The sequence below is a fragment of the Herpailurus yagouaroundi genome, unplaced genomic scaffold (assembly GCF_014898765.1).
Source record: "Herpailurus yagouaroundi ecotype Mexico unplaced genomic scaffold, PumYag 186, whole genome shotgun sequence".
Classification (NCBI taxonomy): Eukaryota; Metazoa; Chordata; class Mammalia; order Carnivora; family Felidae; genus Herpailurus; species Herpailurus yagouaroundi.
In genome coordinates, this window is record NW_024412417.1 from 16,700,134 (window position 1) to 16,709,233 (window position 9,100).

At 38.1% G+C, this 9,100-nt stretch overlaps 1 long non-coding RNA gene across 1 annotated transcript in view; it reads left to right on the plus strand.

Moving 5' to 3' along the window:
- Positions 1–3,654: 3,654 nt before the first annotated feature.
- Positions 3,655–9,100, plus strand: part of LOC121042843 (uncharacterized) — a 53,485-nt gene continuing 48,039 nt past the window's right edge. Inside the window, exons 1-2 of the long non-coding RNA XR_005796484.1 lie at positions 3,655–4,465; positions 4,674–4,794. This is a non-coding gene — a long non-coding RNA (uncharacterized LOC121042843). The remainder of the gene's footprint in view (positions 4,466–4,673; positions 4,795–9,100) is intronic.

Consider the following 9,100-nt stretch of genomic DNA (forward strand, 5'->3'; position numbering starts at 1 on the left):
ATTAAAAGAATAAATAGGACTGAAGGAAAATAAACTTTTCAAGAACCTAGCAGCCCCATTTTGCAGGTAAGTAATATATTAATTTCAAATGATTTTTATCTTTATATTCAAGAAGAATGTCAGCACTTTTTGCTTCACTTCTTTGATCATTAATCCCACTTCCTACATATGACATAACTTGATTGCAGATGATGTAAATGTTTGAAATTCACTAAGTGCGGAACTTTTCTTTTCCTACCAGGATTCAATGACCCTCAGGAAAACAATCACGTAAATAAAATACAATGTTGTTATGTCTATGAAAAAAATATGCAATGATGAAATCATCTTTTAAAATTAGTAACAGGGACATAAACTTTATAATACATAAAAGAATGTATACTCGATATCATGGCTAGTTTAGAAAGAGGAGATGATTCAGATGAAGAAAGAAGGAAGGAGATTAGCATAGAAATTGTAAGAAAATAGCTGAAGAGGAGAGCGGGAAATTCAAGACAAAGGAATTAATAGGAAGGTGTTCATATCAAGATCCTCCCAGATACACCTGGGTGCACCCTCAGAATCCTTCCTCCCGCTATAATGGGTGAATTGTCCCTGATTTTAATCAATGCCATTCCTTCCACTTCAGCTTTTCATTCCCTCTAGCTGATTTGATGATTTAGCTCCTTCAAGTATTCCTTCTTTCCTGGCACAAAAGCAACAGATGTGTCTTTTTCAATTTGTGTAGGGACTCAGAGGAGAAGCATCAACATGTGCTCTGAGTTAAAGTCTGAAACAGAAATTAAAGGGTCTTTCTCACAGGTAATGGATTGCATAATAATCCGTCAATTTCCTCATCCTGGAAGTTGGAGGGAGTTCCCATAATGCTCAGATTAAATTCCCGGTCAGTCTTGTCAATGGAGGCTTGGAGCAGATTCAATTTAATGTAGCGAGCAGAAGAATGTGATATTACACCTACGTAGCGTTGAGCCGTGTTATCCCTGCCACATCAGTACTGCAGTGACTATTTTACCAACAAACAAACCGAGGCTTAGAGCAGTTGAGTGAGCTCCCCAAACGATAGAGGCAGTAGAGCCAAGTCTTGAGCCCAGTCATCTGTCTTAAAGCCTTTGCTACCCTTTTCCACGAGGCCCCAGATCTCACTCCCTCTACCTCGAGCCAAACCCCTTACGATCATGTTGCAGGTCTGCCTGACACCATTTTATTGTCCACTGACACTGGAGTTGCCTGAGCTGCCCATTCTGCCTGGGACATTTTTTGGCCTGGCTTGGAATATATCTTAGATTTTTCACAGTAAGTTTTATTATCAAGAGGTACATCCAAATAAGCTGGGATGGATTCCGCAGATTTCATTTGTATTTCTGGCTTCTAACACTGTTTCCACTACTAGTGTGGGTAAGGTGCATGTACAGTGAAAAGTTTTCTCTTTAACCCGTCGTTAAAGCTGAAAGACAATCAGAGATAATCTGCCTTTTGCAATGACCCCTTCCAGAGGCAATGTAACTAACACCTTTTCAAGGACAACATGTAAGGTACTCTATGATAAAGCACCTTTGGAGAGAAGCATCTGGGAACAACTTAATACTTCTGTGTTTCAGTGCCTGTGGGAGAAGATTTGGAAACACTACCCCTGCATACTGTTGGGTATAATTGTGCTCTGACCTCCAAGATGCACAGAGCCCCACTAGGTGATGAGAGCTGTGAAGAACGTGAGGAATTACTAGTTCCAGTACAGAATATGCTGAAAAATATCTGGTCAAAGTTACAGGTAGACAATAGTCTGAGTGCTCTATTTACTCTGGTTTTATCACTCAGTATATAGTCGTATAGGGTATAAATACGTAGTTGCTATCTATTTTGTTGTTTGGTAACATCATTTTACGTAGCAATATGTCATTTTCACAGCAAAATGCTTAAAACAAAATATATTTGATGTAAAAAACTAAGAACTTAAGTTTGCACCTCTCAGGAAAGCTAGATAATGAAGCTGTAATTCCTCAAATGATTCTTTGGCACCTACCTTTCACCAAGGAAGCTGTCAAGTTATAATAAACCATGCAAAATCAAATCACATAAGTCTGCTCAAGAATGTTTAGCAATGGGAACCTGGATGGCTCAGTAGTTTCAGTGTCCAACTCTTGATTTTGGCTCAAGTCATGATCTCATGGTTCGTGAGTTTGAGCCCCACGTTGGGCTCTGTGTTGACAGCATGGACCCTGCTTAGGATTCTCTCTCCCCCTATCTCCCTGCCCTTCCCCTAGTGCACCCTGTCTCTCTCTCAAAACAAATGAATAAACTTAAAAAAGAAAGAATCCTTAGGATTGACTTCAAATTTAGTCATTATTTAACTCATTGGGCCTGAAGATGATGACTCAGTGTGTGCAGTCGTGGAGGGTATATATGTATTACCCTGGCTTGGCTTTATGTTTCAATCAAATGGTGATCCATATTAAGTTCATTATTGAGATTGGTACAGTGCACATATAATTTAGAACTTTTGAAAATAAGCTACAACATTCTATCAGTTGAAATAGAAGTCATAGTTGGGGAAATTAAAAAAAAATATATATATATATACTTTTAATGTAAATTAAATGTAATTGATAATTTAATTTAATTTGAAAGCTTATGTATATATGTGTATATACCAATAGTTGAATAACTGAACAAAATTTTTGTGATAAAGCTTATGTTGAATGCAAAATAGTCATTGCATGGCCGTTCTCCATTTCTCTCTGCTTCCCCTCAGCAGATTTTAGAAATGTTTGAATTACTAATTTGAAGAAATTCTTTGTATACCCACATATATGTTAGATAACGGTATTGAATTTTTTTTTTACCAATTCCTTTGAATTTTGTTTGTATTTAAACCAAAACAATTTGGAACTCTTTATTCAATATATTCAATGAATGGAGTCTCAAATGTTTTCATAGAAGCTAATAAAAATACATGAAATTTATCATACAGAATTGAGAATCTAAATCTGTTAAACATTAAGAGTTAAAACTGTCCAAGATTCACTCTTTAAATGCTATAATCGCATTTTGTAATATCCCAACTTTGGGGAATGCTTTTCTGTTGGAGCTTCTATTTGCAATTGGATCAATTTTTATTTTCTATTGCAAGGGAATCAAAGAAGGTTGATGATCTTCCATTCATATTCAAAAAACAAGAGATAGATTATATGATAATTTTTCTTTAAAATACATTTGTCAAAAGAAGGCAGTTAAATTGAAACAAAAAATAGTCCTTCTGTGGATATATGGGCCAACATATTTGCATGTTTTGATTAAAAACAGATGAAAGTAGGGGCGCCTGGGTGGCTCAGTCAGTTGGGCGTCTGACTTCAGCTCAGGTCATGGTCTTGCAGTTCGTGAGTTTGAGCCCCACATCGGGTTCTGTGCTGATAGCTCAGAGTCTGGGGCCTGCTTCGGATTCTGTGTCTCCCTCTCTCTCTGCCCCTCCCCCACTCACACTGTCTGTCTCTCTCAAAGATAAATAAACTTAAAAAAAAATTTTTTTTAAATAAATGAAAGTATCTCATTAACAATTTCTTTCTGAGATTATACTCTACATATTAGATACTTTTTTCTATGACCTTGATATTTTTGAAGACTATTAGTCACATAGTTTGTTGGATTCCTCAATCTGAGTTTGCCTGAGTTTTTTTATGATTTTTTCCCTGGTGTTACAGATTTGGAAGAATAGCAGAAATGCAAAATGTTTCTCACTACATCTTATCAGGAGACGTCTGATATCAACCCAATTATCATTGGTGATGTTAACCTTGACCACTTGACTGAGTTGTATATGCCAGGTTCTCCACTGTAAAATTACCTTTTTTTTTTTTTTTCTCCTTTCCACTCTCCATTCATTAGAGGTGAATCACTAAAGCTGGTCACCATTCCAGGGATAGGGAATTAAGCTCTACTTCCTGAAGGGAGAAGTATCAAAACATTTGTGGACCTACATTAAAATCACTATATAGTTAATGCACATCTGTGGGGAGATACTTGGAGGCAATGTGTACATCCTGTTTCTCTAAAAAGTTTCACCCACTGATTTTAGCTTTCAGAGGGGTCTTGCCTGCTGCAACTGTTAGTGTGGCATAGCTCTTTATTTCTCTCATTCTTTCTATATTGATTATTGAAGTTCTTAGAGGAAAGCCCACCCCTTCTCCTCCACGTATGTATTTATCCAATCATTTATTTATATCAGTACAGACTTAGGGCTATTTACTTTGTTCTCTGTCATATAACCTGTAGTGTGCCTTTATCCGTGGTTTTACCTTCTGATTTCAGTTACCCGCAGTCAACCAGGGTCTGGAAACAGATGATTCTCCTTCTGACATAAGGTCAGAAGGTCAATAGTAGCCTAACGCTCTGTCACGGTGCCTACGTCATTCACGTCACTTCACCTCATCACGCAGGCATTTTATCATCTCACATCGTCACAAGAAGAAAGGTGAGTACAGAACAATTGGATATTTTGAGAGAAAGACCAAATTCCCATACTTTTTGTTAGAGTGTATTGTTATAATTGTTCTATTTTATTGTTGTTGTTGTTGTTAATCTCTTACTGTGCCTCATTTATAAGTTAAACTTTATCACAGGTGTGTATGTATAGGAAAAAACATACCAAAAATAGGATTTGGTACTATCTTTGGTTTCAGACATCCACTGGGGATCTTGTATAACCCTTCCATTGGATAATGGAAGGATGATTGCACTACCACTGTTTCATTGTTCACATCGTTCTAGCTTTTGCTATGGTGCTATGGGCAACTCTTTAAGGTAGGTGCAACTTTTTTTTTTTTTTAAGCCATTTCCTTATAGTCTGGCACTATGAGATACTACATGCTTCAGAATGCCTAATTTCACAACCTATTTCTATGGAACTCATCTTATATTTTCCTTGACCCAGCCCTAGAGTTAATCTCTTCAAAGGACCCTCATTTCTCTTATTGGAGAATGGTGTTGACAAGTCAAGATCTTGACACTAGGTATATTTGTTGTGACTCGGTATCACTGTGTCCAGACCATCTCAGCAGATGGAGCTAGGACACATGTATCTATAGTTACCAGTGTAAACACACATTTCTATACTTACATGTGTACTACGTATATTTTAAAGTAAACCTGAGTTTAGAATAAGCATAGGGTCATACTCTAATCCAGCAGTTATGTTATATTTTAATATTCAGCTCCATACAAAGAATTTTTCTCTAATATACATTTCTATTTTTTAAAAGAAATTTACTTTTAAAGATGATTTATGATTGGGGAGCCTGGGTGGCTCAGTCGGTTAAGCATCTGACTCTCAATTTCAGCTCAGGTCATGATCTTACAGTTGGGGAGATTGAGCCCCACATCAGGCTCCGCACTGACCACACCGAGCCTGCTTGAGATTCTCTCTCCCTCTCTACCCCTCCCCCACTCACACTCTTTCTCTCAAAATAAATAAACATTTAAAAAATAAAAGAAAAATGGTTCATGACTATAACTGTTATATAGATCCATTTATATAAAAATTAATTTGTCTTAATAACCAAATGTTTTAAATATATACAGTAATAAGTATTTCTTTTTTAAATTTTTTAAAATTTATTTGAGAAAGAGTGCTCGAGTGAGTGGGGGAGAGAGGCAGAGGGAGAGAGAGAGAAAGAGAGAGAAAAGTCTCAAGCAAACTCCACACTCAGTGTGGAGCCCGATGCAGGGCTCAATCCCATGACCCTGGGATCATGATCTGAACCAAAATCTAGAGTCGGATGCTTAACTGACTGAGCCACCCAGACGCCCCTATAATTATAATTATTTCAATACTTCCATTTCACTCTCAAAAATGTCCTAATCTGGATAATAAACTCTAAAGTGACCTTACAATGAATTCATCTGAGCTATGACTTATGAATTCATAAATGCTATGATTTAGAGCAAAGCCTCCCAAGATTTAAGGTCCATACCAATCACCTGAGGATCCTGTTAAACTGCAGTCTGATTTAGTAGGACTGGGGAGGGGCCTGAGAGCCTGCACTCCTCACAAACTCCCAGCTGAAACCAGTGCTGCAGGTGCACACACCACGCTTGGATTGGCAAGGCTGAAGACTACGTAGCTGTTGTTGCATGTGCCTTGTACACAGTTGTCCTGTGTCCTCATCCAGACCCATTGCTACTGAACTCTGTATCCTACTCACTAGGATTCCATTCAAGTCTGTAGCTCTTTTCTTCATTGCTATGCTTATTTCAGTTTGGTGGCTTTGTTCGTAATACAAACAAAGTGAGTTTATATCACTCTGTAAGTTAGATTAGTTGTATTTGACAGGTGGGAATGGGAGGGGTGTCCGGTTTGCCCCCTTTTTATTCTTTAGTAGTTTGGAAAATCGAGAAACTTTAGAACTTATTATTTGCCAGGATACATTCATGTTTTACTTACACAACAGCTGCCTTTTATGAACTTTCCCATTTTCAATTTAGTATTAATTTTGATGAGTTTTTTAACCCAAGGAAAACACTTGTGGAGTCTATTACAAGATTGGTGGACTCACACTGTGATCAGAGACAGATGCTTAAGGGAATAGTGGAGTCATTTGCGATTCGAGACCATTCCTGGTGGGGGGTTGGGTGGGAGTGGGGAGAGAGTAAGAGCGGGGGAGGAACAGAGTAAATATGTAGAGAGTATTGCAATCTCACGGCCATCTGTGCGAACTGCATGCTGCAAATCTCAAACAGAAACAGACAGCGTGAAAGCAAATGTTATTAGTTGGTTTCAATATTGTGCCCTTCAAAATTGTTTCACTCCCTTCATTCGTTCATTCATTTATTCCTGGTTACATTTGAATTTTGAGTTCTTATTCTGACACAAGCATTATAATGGGCCCTGGGGACCAAATGCTAAGGGATAGTTCCTGTCTTCTATTAGCAGTGGGTAGAGAAGCTTAGAAAGAAAAGTACACAGGTGAATACAATGTTATGTGTTACGCTGTTGCATGGAGTCCTAAAAACACATTAAGAAAGCACCATATCCTATCTTGGGGATCCTAGGAAAGTTTCACACAGGAAATGGTGTCTACTCTGAGATGTAACAGATGAACAGAAGTTATTCAAGTACAGAAAAACAGGTGGCAAATAACAGAGAAAACGGGGAAGGTAAGAGGAACTGGGTGGAAATAGGGTTGGCTTTAGAACATTGTAAGAAGAGAGATTAGCAGGTGCAAAACCCAAATGCTGAGAAGAAGATAGGATTATCTTGAAGAGAAGAGTATAATTCACTATGGTAACTGTAACTTCCCACTGTTCCCTTTCCCCGGGCTCACTAACTTGGTCATATCAGTGCCACCACCCACCTGGTCACCCAGACGACAAACTAGGAGTCATTCTGGTCTCCTACTCTCTCAATGCTCCCAATTAGATGATCATCTAGTTCTGTCAATTCTTCCTTCTAGATATATTTAAATTGTATTTATTGTCTGCCTTCCTGGGGCCACTAACCTATAGCATGATTGTCTCATACCTTGATTACTATAGGAGCCTCCAGACTGAGTTTCCTCATTTGTTTTAAACCTTTTCAGGTGGCAAAACTTATTTTGACTATAGTGATCTTCCCAAAGACAAAATCTGGTTACTATCACTCTCTCCTTAACTACTTAAGTGACTCCCCATTGTCGCAGGATCATGTCCAAATTCTTTAACATAGTTATAGCTAAAACCTTTGTTTGGCCGGACTCCTGCCCACACCTCCACCTTGCTGATACAACTTGATTCGTTTCATGTACACGTGTTGATCAGCTATAATCATCAAACCAGACACTCTAAATAGAATGATAAATAAAATACCTTTACATACATAAAACATATCCTACCAGAAAATATATTTAAAGAAATAATTAAATTATTACCAACAGTTGTGAGAATTCTTTGCTACCACCACTATACTAACTCTATAGTATTTAGGATTATCTTGAGCCTGACCTATTCTGGAGTGAAGTTTTTCTAGACCTTAATTTTCAAATACACTGATTATTAAAAAAGAAAAAAAAGACATAGTCATGCTATTAGTTACAGTTATACTAGGCGTTATGATAGATAAATCATGAAATTTCAGTTATTTAAGACCATGAAAATTTATTTCTAGTCCCTCAAGTGCTCAGAGGCAGGAAGGACCAGGCAATAATCATTCAGGCATTTGGGCCAATGAAGATTCTCCCATTATTAACCCAGGGTTTCTAAGTTCGCTGAGCACTGACATCCTGCTGATAGTCAAGGAAAGAAAGAAGTTGGAGACGGGTTTTAGTGGACCAGAACTGGAAGCAGCATATATCCTGTCTGACCACATTCAATTGTCTAGAATTGTCCATGTAGTCAGGCCCAAGTGAAAAGGAGAAATTTCTGGGGAAATTCAGAACAGTTCTGTGCCCAGGAACAGAGGGAGATGGGTTTGGAGAATTGCTAACCAATCTCTACTGCACTCACCAAAACACACAAATGACCAGAAGCAATCATGACCTGTGCCTGTCCGTGAGTGCAGTGAAGTTCACTGGCATTATCCACTCTCGTCTATATCATCTGCCACTTTGGACTGACAGGACCACTGGCCACGCACAGCCTAGCAGGTCAGCCCATCAACACGTGCCTCACACTAGTGAGGATTTCTTCAATTATCACAAATTCAAAAATGGATGATCACTTTTAATATCTTTAAAAAGTTATTTTAGATGCTTCTGGTGTTAAGACTGAAAGGGTCATCTGGCACATTAGTTTTCTCTCAGCTATGAATCCTCTGTGGAAACATTCCCTCCCGTGCCTATCTTCCCCATCCCTGCCTGTGTCCCCACCAATCTGTGATTTGCTAACTCTTAGTTGTCTTTTAGGCCTTAGTTAAAAATTACCATTTATGTCACGCTCTTGTAGATCACCTCAAATCTGGGTTAGGAGTTCCTTCCGTGAATTCTAAAAGCACTTTGAAATCTCTATCTATGTATACTATAAATATGTGTGAATAATTGTCTAGGTAAACCTTGTATTCATGGAATGTAGCACAACCTGACATATCATGGGTAATATATACTTATTGACTGAATTTATTTGAATTTATCTGTGTGTC